Raw genomic sequence first — 15,408 nt, forward strand, 5'->3', positions numbered from 1 at the left:
TTCAGCTAGTATATATATATAAAACTCAATGGGAGAGATTTAACAAAACTTGTGCAGAGCAAGAGTGGTGCAGTTGCCCTTGGCAACCAATCAGATTGCCTCTTTCATTTTACAGAGGCCTTTTAAAAAAAGGAAAGAAGCAAGCTGATTGGTTGCTATGGGCAACTGGGCAACTTTTCCTGTGGACAGGTTTTGATAAATCTCCCCCAATGTGTGTGTGTGTATGTATGTGTGTATGTTCCAGCATCACATCCAAACGGCAAAAGATATTAACATGAAACTTGGCACACATGTTACTTATATGTCAACAACAAAGATAGGATAGGTGATTTAACCCTTACTCAACCCCATTTGCCAGGGTCAGGGTTTTTGTTTAAAGTCCCATACAAGTCTATGGAAAATATATGTTACTGCATAACTTTTGAAATGGCTGGAGATATTTCGATAATACCCTTAACTACCCCATTTGTGAGGGTCAGGGTTTTTGTTTAACCCCCTCACGACAAGTGACGTACATGTACGGTGCTACGAAGTGTCACTTGGCGTGCGGCGACGTACATGTACGTCGCGGGGTTCCGGGAGCACCGCGTCACCGGTAGCGGTGATCGGGCCGGGATGACTGCTGTTATCCAACAGCAGGCATCCCGGCACATCGCCGAGGGGGTACTGAGACCCCCCCATGACCGCGATGGGCGCTAATCGCAGGTCAATTCAGACCTGAGATCTGCGCGATTCCGGGTCATACGGGTCACTGGTGACCCGGTGACCTGGAAAATAAGAGGGTTCGGGGGTGTCCGAGACACTTTTGATCCCCCTGAAGGGATAGGTGCCACCCCTCCTATCCCTGCTATTGGTCGGCCGAGCAACCGACCAATAGCAGACCGGGGGAGGGGGGGGTTAAAGTTCGGTTTCCCCGCTTTGCCCACCTATCGGTGTCCGGGCAAAATGGGGGAACCTTCCAGGGACCAGCGCCGAAGGTTCCTTATCTGGATCCCGGAGCGCGATCCTCCATGCGGGGATCCACCACGTGCGGTGGCAGCAGCAATTCATCCGGGTCCTGCCAGGTTAGTTGTTGCCTAGCAACATCTGGAGGACCACAGTTTACACAGGGGTTCAGGTTGTAGATCACTATGCAGTGGTCTCAAACTGTAGACCTCCAGATGTTGCAAAACTACAACTCTCAGCATGCCCAGACAGCAGTTTGCTGTCTGGGCATGCTGCGAGTTGTAGTTTTGCAACATCTGGAGGGCCACAGTTTAGAGACCACTGGGCAGTGATTTACAACCTGAACCCCTCTAAATCTTGCAAAACTACAACTCCCAGCATTCAGGAACAGCATAAGGCTGTCTTGGCATGCTGGGAGTTGTACTTGCGTGCCTCCAGCCGTTGCACAACTACATCTCCCAGCATGCCCTTCCGCAATCAGTACATTCTGGGAGTTGTAGTTTTACAACAGCTGGAGGCACACTGGTTGGAAAATACTGAGTTAGGTCATAGAAGCTAATTCAAGGTTTTCCAACCAGTGTGCCTCCAGCTGTTGCAAAACTACAACTCCCCGCATGCATGGTCTATCAGTGCATGCTGGGAGTTGTAGTTTTGCCCCCCCCCCCCTCCCATGTGAATGTACAGGCTACATTCACACTGGCGGCAGATTACAGTGAGTTCCCCGCTTCAAGTTTGAGCTGAGGCAAATTTTCTGCCACAGCTCAAACTCCTAGCGGGAGACTCGGTGTAATCTGCCTCCAGTGTGAATGTAGCCTGTACATTCACATGGGAGGGGGGTCAAAACTACAACTCCCAGCATGCACAGACAGATCATGCATGCTGGGAGTTGTAGTTTTGCAACAGCTGGAGGCACACTGGTTGGAAAATACTGAGTTAGGTCATAGAACCTAATTCAAGGTTTTTCAACCAGTGTGCCCCCAGCTGTTGCAAAACTACAACTCCCAGCATGCATGGTCTGTCAGTGTATGCTGGGAGTTGTAGTTTTGACCCCCCCTCCCATGTGAATGTACAGGCTACATTCACACTGGCGGCAGATTACAGTGAGTTCCCCGCTTCAAGTTTGAGCTGCAGCAAATTTTCTGCCGCAGCTCAAACTCCTAGCGGGAGACTCAGTGTAATCTGCCTCCAGTGTGAATGCAACCTAAAAACACTACACTACACTAACATAAAATAAAGAGTGAAACACTACATATACACACATACACTGCGCCCCCTACCACCCCCCTTCCCCAATGAAAATGAAAAACTTATTGTACAGCAGTGTTTCTAAGATGGAGCCTCCAGCTGTTGCAAAACGAAAACTTCCAGCATTTCTGGACAGCAATTGACTGTCCAAGCATGCTGGGAGTTTTACAACAGCTGGAGGCACCCTGTTTGGGAATCACTGGCATAAAATACCCCTATGTCCCTAATTCAGGCCTCAAATGCGCATGGCGCTCTCATTTTGAAGCCCTGTTGTATTTCAAGGCAACAGTATAGGGTCACATATGGGGTATCCCTGTACTCGGGAGAAACTGCCTAACAAATTTTGGGGGGCTTTTTCTCCTTTTAGTTGGGGTCTACACCAGCATGTTAGTGTAAAAAAATAAAAATTTTTACACTAGCATGCTGGTGTTGCCCTATACTTTTCATTTTCACAAGAGGTAAAAGGGAAAAACGCCCCTCAAAATTTGTAACGCAATTTCTCCCGAGTACGGAGATACCCCATATGTGGGCGCAAAGTGCTCTGGGGCACACAACAAGGCCCAGAAGGGAGAGTGCGCCATGTACATTTGAGGTGATTTGCACAGGGGTGGCTGATTGTTACAGCGGTTCTGACAAAACACACCCACATGTGACCCCATTTTGGAAACTACACCCCTCACAGATTTTCCTTACAAGCAGAGAGCTTCAAAGTTAGAAAAATGCAAAATTAAAAAATTTTTCATCAAATTTGGGGATTTTTCACCAAGAAAGGATGCAAGTTACCACAAAAATTTACCACTATGCTAAAGTAGAATATGTCACGAAAATACAATCTCAGAATCAGAATGATAAGTAAAAGCATTCCAGAGTTATTAATGTTTAAAGTGACAGTGGTCAGATTTGCAAAAAAGGGCTTCGTCCCAGAGGTGAAAATGGGCTGCGTCCTTAAGGGGTTAAAGTCCCATGCAAATCATTGGGAAATGTATGTTCCCACATAACTTCCGTACAGGTGGAGATATTTCAATAATACCTGGTACACATATTACTTATATGTCAAATAAAAAGATATGATAGTTAAATTAACCCTTACATACACCCTTATATAAAAGATGGGTTTTTGTTTCAAGTCCCATGCAAGTATATGGAACTTCCAGTACCTTACTCCACAAGCTCCGTTCTGCATCTCCTGGTGAATGTGTCAATCTGGCTTGCAAGCCACACCCCATCTCACATAGACAAGCCCACATTTTAAGCCCCACTCCTTATATTATCTACTCTTATTGTGAATCGGTCTGGCTTGCAAATCACGCCCAGTCCCACAAAGCCACGTCCCCTACTATTTTCAGCTTACAATATCTTCACCACAAATCAGTCCCATCTGAGGACAGGATATGAGGATGGGACATAAGGAAGGGATATGAGGTCGGGATATGAGGACAGGATATGAGGATGGGATATAAGGATGGTATATGAGGTCGGGATACAAAGACGGGATGTGGGGACAGGATATGAGGATGGGACATAAGGTCGGGATATGAGGATGGGATATGAGGTCAAGATAGGAGGTGGGAATATGAGGACAGGATATAAGGATGGGATATGAGGTTGAGATATGAGGACAGAATATGAGAATGGAATATGAGGACGGGATAGGAGGTCGAGATATGAGGACAGGATTTGAGGATGGGATATGAGGATGGCATGTAAGGTCGGGATATGAGGACAGGATATGAAGTCAGGATATGAGGACAGGATATGAGGTTGGGACATAAGGAGGGGATATGAGGATAGCATATGAGGACAGGATATGAGGATGGGACATAAGGATGGGATATGAGGTTGTGATATGAGGATGGGATATGAGGACAGGATATGAGGATGGGATGTGAGGACGGGATAGGAGGATGGGATATTAGGTCTGGATAGGAGGACAGCATATGAGGATGGCATACGAGGTCGAGATATGAGAATGGGATATGAGGACAGGATAGGAGGTCGGGATATGAGGACAGGATAAGAGGATGGGATATAAGGTCGGGATATGAAGTAGGGATATCAGGACAAGATGTGAGGATGGGATGTGAGGTCGGGATATGAGGACAGGATATTAGTTCGTGATAAGAGGATGGATATGAGGACAGGATATGAGGTCGGGATATGAGGAAGGGATATGAGGATTGGATTGGAGGTCGAGATAGGAGGTCGGGATAGGAGGTTGAGATAGGAGGATGGGATATGAGGACGGGATATGAGGACGGGATAGGAGGACGGGATAGAAGGACGGAATAGGAGGTCGGGATAGGAGGTCGAGATACGATGACGGGATAGGAGATTGGGATATGAGGACGTGATATGGGGTTGGGATATGACAACAATATATGAGGACGGGATATGAAGTCAAAAGCTTCCTCCTTTGTTTATTTTCCTCCCCAACAAGCATTAGGAAGGAAAAACCGGGCAATGCTGGGTATTCAGCTAGTATATATATAAAACTCAATGAGGGAGATTTATCAAAACTTGTGCAGAGCAAGAGTGGTGCAGTTGCCCATGGCAACCAATCAGATTGCTTCTTTCATTTTACAGAGGCCTTATTAAAAACAGAAAGAAGCAAGCTGATTGGGCAACTGAACAACTTTTCCTGTGGACAGGTTTTGATAAATCTCCCCCAATGTGTGTGTGTGTATGTATGTGTGTGTATGTTCCAGCATCACGTCCAAAAGGCAAAAGATATAAACATGAAACTTGGCACACACGTTACTTATATGTCAACAACAAAGATATGATAGGTGATTTAACCCTTACTCCCCATTACACCCCATTTGCCAGGGTCAGGGTTTTTGTTTAAAGTCCCATACAAGTCTATGGAAAATATATGTTACTGCATAACTTTCCAAAATGGCTTGAGATATTTCAATAATACTTGGTCACATGTTACTTATATGACCACTTAAACTATAGGATAATTAATTTAACCCTTAACTACCCCCATTTGTCAGGGTCGGGGTTTTTGTTTAAAGTCCCATGCAAATCATTGGGAAATGTATGTTCCGACATAAATTCCGTACAGCTGGAGATATTTCAATAATACCTGGTACACATATTACTTATATGTCAAATAAAAAGATATGATAGTTAAATTAACCTTATATAAAAGATGGGTTTTTGTTTCAAGTCCCATGCAAGTATATGGAACTTCCAGTACCTTACTCCACAAGCTCCGTTCTGCATCTCCTGGTGAATGTGTCAATCCGGCTTGTAAGCCACACCCCATCTCACATAGACAAGCCCACATTTTAAGCCCCACTCCTTATATTATCTACCCTTTTATGTGCATCGGTCTGGCTTGCAAATCATGCCCAGTCCCACAAAGCCATGTCCCCTTCTATTTTCAGCTTACAATATCTTCATCACAAATCAGTCCCATCTGAGGACAGGATATGAGGATGGGATATAAGGTCGGGATATGAGGATGGGATATGAGGTCAAGATAGGAGGTGGGAATATGAGGACAGGATATAAGGATGGGATATGAGGTTGAGATATGAGGACAGAATATGAGAATGAAATATGAGGACGGGATAGGAGGATGGGAGATAAGGACGGGATATGAGGATGGGATATGAGGACAGGATATGAGGTCGGGATATGAGGATGGGATATGAGGTACAGGATAAGAGGATGGGATATAAGGTCGGGATATGAGGTAGGGATATGAGGACAGGATGTGAGGTCGGGATATGAGGACAGGATATTAGGTCGTGATAAGAGGATGGATATGAGGACAGAATATGAGGTTGGGATACACTAATACTCTTCTCACTTTGCCAAGTTATCGGACAACCTGGCCGCAAAATTATGGATTATAGAAGGATAGCAGCATAAGGGAAAAATACACATTTTGAACCGAAAAACCCATTCAAAATACAGGCCTACGTCCTCCCCTTCAACCTGCCTGTCCATCTCCAAATATACCCTTTTTAATAATAATAATACACTCCTCCTTTACATTGAAAAAAAGCAAACAGTAAAGTTGCCACATGCAGCCATCCTTTCATCCATTTGTCCTTCTGCACCTATTTTCCCAAACCATGCACTCATACTGTTCTCATTTTGCCAAGTTATCGGACAACCTGGCCCCAAAATTATGGATTATAAAAGGATAGCAGCATAAGGGGAAAATACAGATTTTGAACCCAAAAACCCATTTGAGTTTTTAAGTTCAAAATACAGGCCTACCTCCTCCCCTTCAGCCTGCCTGTCCATCTCCAAAAATACCCTTTTTAATAATTATACGCACCTCCTTTGCATTGAAAAAAAGCAAACAGTAAAGTTGTCAGATGCGGCCATCCTTTCATCCATTTGTCCTTCTGCACCTATATTCCCAAACCATGCACTCATACCGTTATCATGTCGCCAAGTTATTAGACTACCTGGCCCAAAAACTATGGATTATAAAAGGGTAGCAGCATAAGGAAAAATTACAGTATTTATCGGGGTATACCACGCACCGGCCTATAAAACGCACCCTCATTTTGCCAAAGATATTTGGGTAAAAAATTTGTTTTCACCCCAATATCCTTCATTAAATGAGGGTGCGTGTGTGTGCATGTGTATACCCCGATACACTGTTTCTGACCCCACAGAAGCCCAAGGAAAGGCAGGGGGAGAGAGGCCGTTGCTGCCCGCTTCTCTCCCCCTGCCTTTCCTGGGGTCTAGAGCCCTGCTACCGCCGCTTCTCTCCCTCTGCTATCGGCGCCGCTGCCCCTTCTCTCCCCCTGGCTATCGGTGCCGCTGCCCCATTGCCGGCGCCGATAGCCAGAGGGAGAGAAGTGGCGCCGGCAATGGGGCAGCGGCACCGATAGCCAGGGGGAGAGAAGGGGCAGCGGCACCCATTGCCAGCGCCGCTGCCCCGTTGCCTCCCCCATCCCTGGTTGTATAATTACCTGTTGCCAGGGTCGGGTCCGCGCTGCTAAAGGCCTCCGGTGTGCGTCCCCTGCGTCATTGCTATGTGCTGTGAGACACAATGACGAGTGACGTCACTCATCATTGCGCCGCGCCATGCAGCGCACAGCAACGACGCAGGGTATGCACACCGGAGGCCTGAAGCAGCCCTGACCCGACCCAAGCAACAGGTAATTATACAACCGGGGATGGGGGAGGCAACGGGGCAGCGGCGCCGGCAATGGGTGCCGCTGCACCTTTTCTCCCCCTGTCTGTCGGCGCCGCTGCCCCATTGCCGGCGCCACTTCTCTCCCCCTGGCTATCGGTGCCGGCAATGGGGCAGCGGCACCGATAGCCAGGGGGAGAGAAGGGGCAGCGGCGCCGATAGCAGGGGTAGAGAAGCCTTCAGCGACGGCAGGTCTCTGCACCTGCAAAAGCCGCTGCAGTTCATTGATTTAAAGCGCCCGCTTTAAATCACTGAACTGCATCGGCTTATCGGCGTATAACACGTAGATAGACTTTAGGCTAAAAACTTTAGCCTAAAAAATGCGTGTTACACGCCGATAAATACGGTACACATTTTGAACCAAAAAACCCATTTGAGTTATTACGTTCAAAATACAGGCCTACCTCCTCCCCTACAGCCTGCCTGTCCATCTCCAAAAATAAATTTTTTAACAATTATACGCTCTTCTTTTACTTTGGTAAAACTAATAAACAGTTGAGTTGCCATATGCTGCTATCCTTTCATCGATCTGTGCTTCTACACCTATGTTCCGAAACCATCATACACTCATACTGTTTTCACTTTGCCAAGTTATTGGACAACCGGGCCCCAAAATTATGGATTATAAAAGGATAGCAGCATAAGGGAAAAATACACATTTTGAACCCAAAAACCCATTTGAGTTTTTAAGTTCAAAATACAGGCCTACCTCCTCCCCTTCAGCCTGCCTGTCCATCTCCCTTCTGCTTTGGGGCAATTTTCTCCAGATCCTTTAGTTAGAATACATCTTTAGTTTCGAAAAATATTTCCATCATCTTCGTTCTTTTTTTCATCGACACTCAGACCTCTTTTCTTAGACATTCTGCCGCTAGTCACGCGGGAAACCCGAGAACTGTAAAGATACTGATACCTTTTTTAATAATCATATACTCTTCTTTGCTTTGGAAAAACAAACAGTTAAGTTGCCATATGCAACTATCCTTTCATCGATTTGTGCTTCTACACCTATGTTCCCAAACCATGCACTCATACTGTTTTCACTTTGCCAAGTTATCGGATAACCTGGCCCAAAAATTATGGAATATAAAAGGATAGCAGCATAAGGGAAAAATACAGATTTTGAACCCAAAAACCCATTTGAGTTTTTAAGTTCAAAATACAGGCCTACCTCCTCCCCTACAGCCTGCCTGTCCATCTCCAAAAATACCCTTTTTAATAAGTATACGCTCCTCCTTTGCATTGAAAAAAAGCAAACAGTTAAGTTGCCAGATGTGGCCATCCTTTCATCCATTTGTCCTTCTGCACCTATTTTTCCAAACCATGCACTCATACTGTTATTATGTCGCCAAGATATTAGACTACCTGGCCCAAAAATAATGGATTATAAAAAGATAGCAGCATAAGGGAAAAATAAAGATTTTGAACCCAAAAACCCATTTGAGTTTTTAAGTTCAAAATACAGGCCTACCTCCTCCCCATCAGCCTGCCTGTCCATCTCCAAAAATACCCTTTTTTAATAATTATGCACTCTTCATTTGCTTTGGAAAAACAAACAGTTAAGTTGCCATATGCTGCTATCCTTTCATCGATTTGTGCTTCTACACCTATGTTCCCAAACTTGAAGCAGGAAACTTACTGTAAGCCTGCCCGTGTGAATGTACTCTGTACGTTCACATGGGGGGGGGGGCAAACCTCCAGCTGTTTCAAAACTACAATTCCCAGCATGTACTGACAGACCGTGCATGCTGGCAGTTGTACTTTTGCAACAGCTGGAGGCACACTGGTTGGAAAACCTTCAGTTAGGTTCTGTTACCTAACTCAGTATTTTCTAACCAGTGTGCCTCCAGCTGTTGCAAAACTACAACTCCCAGCATGTACTGATCGCCGAAGGGCATGCTGGGAGATGTAGTTATGCAATAGCTGGAGGTACGCAACTACAACTCCCAGCATGCCCAGACAGCTGATTGCTGTCAGGGCATGCTGGGATTTGCAGTTTTGCATCTGGAGGGCTACAGTTTTAGAGAACACTGCAAAGTGATCTCCAAACTGTGGTCCTCCAGCTGTTGCAAAACTACAATTCCCAGCATGCCCTGACAGCAAACAGTTGTTTGAGCATGCTAGGAATTGTAGTTTTGCAAGATCTGGAGGGCTACAGTTTAGGGACCACTATATAGTGGTCTCAAACTGTAGCCCTCCAGCTGTTGCAAAACTACATATTCCAGCATGCCCAAACAGCTGTCTGGGCATGCTGGGAGTTGTAGTTTTGCAACATCTGGAGGGCTACAGTTAGAGACCACTGTATAATGGTCAGCAAACTGTACCCTCCAGATGTTGCTAGGCAACTCACCGGCTTCTGTCGGATCCAGCCGCACGTCATCGCCGCCCGCCGATCTCCGTCGCCTGCAGCCTCCGACGCCCGCCCGGATGGGTAAGTGGATCTTCGGCGCCGGTCCCCGTCGTTTCCCCGTCCTGCCCCGCCTATTGTGGGAGGGCAGGACGGGGAAAACGAAAGTAACTCCCCCCGATCTGCTATTGATGGTCGCGTCTAGACCACCAATAGCAGGGATAGGAGGGGTGGCACCCCTGCCACCTCACTCCTATCGCTTCAGGGGGATCGTGGGTGTCTTAGACACCCGCGATTCCCCCTTACATTCCGGGTCACCGGGTCACTATAGACCCGTAATGACCCGGAATCGAGCAAATCGCAAGTGTGAATTCACTCGCGATTTGCCACGATCGCCGACATGGGGGGGTCTGATGACCCCCCTGGGCATTTGCACGGGATGCCTGCTGAATGATTTCAGCAGGCATCCCGCTCCGATCCCCGCCCGGTGCACGGCGGGGACTAAAACTGCCCATGACGTAAATGTACGTCCCTGGTCCTTAAGACCCAGGGTGTCGGGACGTACCGTTACGTCATGGGTCCTGTAGGGGTTAAAAGGATAGCAACATAAGGGAAAAATACACATTTTGAACCCAAAAACCCATTCAAAATACAGGCCTACATCCTCCCCTTCAGCCTGCCTGTCCATCTCCAAATATACCCTTTTTTAATAATTTTACGCTCCTCCTTTGCATTGAAAAAAAGCAAACAGTAAAGTTGCCATATGCAGCCATCCTTTCATTCATTTGTCCTTCTGCACCTATTTTCCGAAACCATGGACTCATACTGTTATCATGTCGCCAAGTTATTAGACTACCTGGCCCATCCATAGTTGTATAATTACCTGTTGCCGGGGTCGGGTCCGCGCAGCTTCAGGCCTCCGGTGTGCGTCCCCTGCATCATTGCTATGCGTTGCGAGACGCAATGACGAGTGACGTCTCTCGTCATTGCGCTGCGCCATGCAAAGCATAGCAACGACGCAGGGAATGCACACCGGAGGCCTGAAGCAGCGCTGACCCGACCCCAGCAACAGGTAATTATACAACTGGGGATGGGGGAGGCAACGGGGCAGCGGCGCCGGCAATGGGTGCCGAGGCCCCTTCTTTCCCCCTGTCTGTCGACGCCGCTGCCCCATTGCCGGCGCCGTTTCTCTCCCCCTGGCTATCGGCGCCGGCAATGGGACAGCGGCACTGATAGCCAGGGGGAGAGAAGGGGCAGCAGCGCCGATAGCAGGGGTAACCATCATACACTCATACTGTTTTCACTTTGCCAAGTTATCGGACAACCTGGCCCCAAAATTATGGATTATAAAAGGATAGCAGCATAAGGGAAAAATACACATTTTGAACCCAAAAACCCATTTGAGTTTTTAAGTTCAAAATACAGGCCTACCTCCTCCCCATCAGCCTGCCTGTCCATCTCCAAAAATACCCTTTTTTAATAATTATGCACTCTTCATTATCTTTGGAAAAACAAACAGTTAAGTTGCCATATGCTGCTATCCTTTCATCGATTTGTGCTTCTACACCTATGTTCCCAAACCATCATACACTCACACTGTTTTCGCTTTGCCAAGTTATCGGACAACCTGGCCCCAAAATTATGGATTATAAAAGGATAGCAGCATAAGGGAAAAAATACACATTTTGAACCCAAAAACCCATTTGAGTTTTTAAGTTCAAAATACAGGCCTACCTCCTCCCCATCAGCCTGCCTGTCCATCTCCAAAAATACCCTTTTTTAATAATTATGCACTCTTCATTTGCTTTGGAAAAACAAACAGTTAAGTTGCCATATGCTGCTATCCTTTCATCGATTTGTGCTTCTACACCTATGTTCCCAAACTTGAAGCAGGAAACTTACTGTAAGCCTGCCCGTGTGAATGTACTCTGTACGTTCACATGGGGGGGGGGGCAAACCTCCAGCTGTTTCAAAACTACAATTCCCAGCATGTACTGACAGACCGTGCATGCTGGCAGTTGTACTTTTGCAACAGCTGGAGGCACACTGGTTGGAAAACCTTCAGTTAGGTTCTGTTACCTAACTCAGTATTTTCTAACCAGTGTGCCTCCAGCTGTTGCAAAACTACAACTCCCAGCATGTACTGATCGCCGAAGGGCATGCTGGGAGATGTAGTTATGCAATAGCTGGAGGTACGCAACTACAACTCCCAGCATGCCCAGACAGCTGATTGCTGTCAGGGCATGCTGGGATTTGCAGTTTTGCATCTGGAGGGCTACAGTTTTAGAGAACACTGCAAAGTGATCTCCAAACTGTGGTCCTCCAGCTGTTGCAAAACTACAATTCCCAGCATGCCCTGACAGCAAACAGTTGTTTGAGCATGCTAGGAATTGTAGTTTTGCAAGATCTGGAGGGCTACAGTTTAGGGACCACTATATAGTGGTCTCAAACTGTAGCCCTCCAGCTGTTGCAAAACTACATATTCCAGCATGCCCAAACAGCTGTCAGGGCATGCTGGGAGTTGTAGTTTTGCAACATCTGGAGGGCTACAGTTAGAGACCACTGTATAATGGTCAGCAAACTGTACCCTCCAGATGTTGCTAGGCAACTCACCGGCTTCTGTCGGATCCAGCCGCACGTCATCGCCGCCCGCCGATCTCCGTCGCCTGCAGCCTCCGACGCCCGCCCGGATGGGTAAGTGGATCTTCGGCGCCGGTCCCCGTCGTTTCCCCGTCCTGCCCCGCCTATTGTGCTGCTATCCTTTTAACCCCTACAGGACCCATGACGTAACGGTAAGTCCCGACACCCTGGGTCTTAAGGACCAGGGACATACATTTACGTCATGGGCAGTTTTAGTCCCCGCCGTGCATCGATTTGCCACGATCGCCGACATGGGGGGGTCTGATGACCCCCCTGGGCATTTGCATGGGATGCCTGCTGAATGATTTCTGCAGGCATGCCGCTCCAATCCCCGCCCGATGCACGGCGGGGACTAAAACTGCCCATGAAGTAAATGTACGTCCCTGGTCCTTAAGACCCAGGGTGTCGGGACGTACCGTTACGTCATGGGTCCTGTAGGGGTTAAAAGGATAGCAGCATAAGGGAAAAATACACATTTTGAACCCAAAAACCCATTCAAAATACAGGCCTACGTCCTCCCCTTCAGCCTGCCTGTCCATCTCCAAATATACCCTTTTTTAATAATTTTACGCTCCTCCTTTGCATTGAAAAAAAGCAAACAGTAAAGTTGCCATATGCAGCCATCCTTTCATTCATTTGTCCTTCTGCACCTATTTTCCGAAACCATGCACTCATACTGTTATCATGTCGCCAAGTTATTAGACTACCTGGCCCAAAAATTATGGATTATAAAAGGGTAGCAGCATAAGGGAAAATTAGTGTATTTATCGGGGTGTACCACGCACCGGCCTATAACACGCACCCTCATTTTACCAAGGATATTTGGGTAAAAAAAGTTTTTTACCCAAATATCCTTCATAAAATGAGGGTGCGTGTGTGTGCATGTGTATACCCCGATACACTGCTTCTCACCCCACAGAGCCCCCAGGAAAGGCAGGGGGAGAGAGGCCGTCGCTGCCTGCTTCTCTCCCCCTGCCTTTCCTGGGTTCTAGAGCCCTGCTACCGCCGCTTCTCTCCCCCTGCTCTCGGCGCCGCTGCCCCTTCTCTCCCCCTGGCTATCGGTGCCGCTGTCCCATTGCCAGAGCCGATAGCCAGGGGGAGAGAAGCGGCGCCGGCAATGGGGCAGCGGCACCGATAGCCAGGGGGAGATAACGGGCAGCGGACCCATTGCCGGCACCGCTGCCCCGTTGCATCCCCCATCCCTAGTTGTATAATTACCTGTTGCCGGGGTCGGGTCCGCGCTGCTTCAGGCCTCCGGTGTGCGTCCCCTGCATCATTGCTATGCGTTGCGAGACGCAATGATTAGTGATGTCACCGGAGGCCTGAAGCAGCACTGACCCGACCCCAGCAACAGGTAATTATACAACTGGGGATGGGGGAGGCAACGGGGCAGCGGCGCCGGCAATGGGTGCCGCTGCCCCTTCTTTCCCCCTGTCTGTCGACGCCGCTGCCCCATTGCCGGCGCCGTTTCTCTCCCCCTGGCTATCGGCGCCGGCAATGGGGCAGCGGCACTGATAGCCAGGGGGAGAGAAGGGGCAGCAGCGCCGATAGCAGGGGTAACCATCATACACTCATACTGTTTTCACTTTGTCAAGTTATCGGACAACCTGGCAAACAGCAAACAGTAAAGTTGCCATATGCAGCCATCCTTTCATTCATTTGTCCTTCTGCACCTATTTTCCGAAACCATGCACTCATACTGTTATCATGTCGCCAAGTTATTAGACTACCTGGCCCAAAAATTATGGATTATAAAAGGGTAGCAGCATAAGGGAAAATTTGTGTATTTATCGGGGTGTACCACGCACCGGCCTATAACACGCACCCTCATTTTACCAAGGATATTTGGGTAAAAAAAGTTTTTTACCCAAATATCCTTCATAAAATGAGGGTGCGTGTGTGTGCATGTGTATACCCCGATACACTGCTTCTCACCCCACAGAAACCCCAGGAAAGGCAGGGGGAGAGAGGCCGTCGCTGCCTGCTTCTCTCCCCCTGCCTTTCCTGGGGTCTAGAGCCCTGCTACCGCCGCTTCTCTCCCCCTGCTCTCGGCGCCGCTGCCCCTTCTCTCCCCCTGGCTATCGGTGCCGCTGTCCCATTGCCAGAGCCGATAGCCAGGGGGAGAGAAGTGGCGCCGGCAATGGGGCAGCGGCACCGATAGCCAGGGGGAGATAACGGGCAGCGGACCCATTGCCGGCGCCGCTGCCCCGTTGCATCCCCCATCCCTAGTTGTATAATTACCTGTTGCCGGGGTCGGGTCCGCGCTGCTTCAGGCCTCCGGTGTGCGTCCCCTGCATCATTGCTATGCGTTGCGAGACGCAATGACTAGTGATGTCACCGGAGGCCTGAAGCAGCGCTGACCCGACCCCAGCAACAGGTAATTATACAACTGGGGATGGGGGAGGCAACGGGGCAGCGGCGCCGGCAATGGGTGCCGAGGCCCCTTCTTTCCCCCTGTCTGTCGACGCCGCTGCCCCATTGCCGGCGCCGTTTCTCTCCCCCTGGCTATCGGCGCCGGCAATGGGACAGCGGCACTGATAGCCAGGGGGAGAGAAGGGGCAGCAGCGCCGATAGCAGGGGTAACCATCATACACTCATACTGTTTTCACTTTGCCAAGTTATCTGACAACCTGGCCCCAAAATTATGGATTATAAAAGGATAGCAGCATAAGGGAAAAATACACATTTTGAACCCAAAAACCCATTTGAGTTTTTAAGTTCAAAATACAGGCCTACCTCCTCCCCATCAGCCTGCCTGTCCATCTCCAAAAATACCCTTTTTTTAATAATTATGCACTCTTCATTATCTTTGGAAAAACAAACAGTTAAGTTGCCATATGCTGCTATCCTTTCATCGATTTGTGCTTCTACACCTATGTTCCCAAACCATCATACACTCATACTGTTTTCGCTTTGCCAAGTTATCGGACAACCTGGCCCCAAAATTATGGATTATAAAAGGATAGCAGCATAAGGGAAAAAATACACATTTTGAACCCAAAAACCCATTTGAGTTTTTAAGTTCAAAATACAGGCCTACCTCCTCCCCATCAGCCTGCCTGTCCAT

At 48.2% G+C, this 15,408-nt stretch overlaps 1 protein-coding gene across 12 annotated transcripts in view; it reads right to left on the reverse strand.

Annotated features, from left to right (window-relative positions):
* The window catches only part of LOC130295447 (uncharacterized), a 181,540-nt gene that overhangs the window by 70,757 nt on the left and 95,375 nt on the right, over nt 1–15,408 (reverse strand). Inside the window, exon 4 of one of the 12 annotated variants that reach the window (XM_056546219.1) lies at nt 8,067–8,260. The exons of 10 other annotated variants lie outside the window; for them this stretch is intronic. The gene's annotated coding sequence lies outside the window, so the exon portion shown is untranslated. Of the gene's footprint in view, nt 1–8,066; nt 8,537–15,408 lie in introns of those variants that run through there. One more of the 12 variants, XM_056546227.1, reaches the window with a different exon arrangement.

Source organism: Hyla sarda, chromosome 11 (assembly GCF_029499605.1).
Source record: "Hyla sarda isolate aHylSar1 chromosome 11, aHylSar1.hap1, whole genome shotgun sequence".
Classification (NCBI taxonomy): domain Eukaryota; kingdom Metazoa; phylum Chordata; class Amphibia; order Anura; family Hylidae; genus Hyla; species Hyla sarda.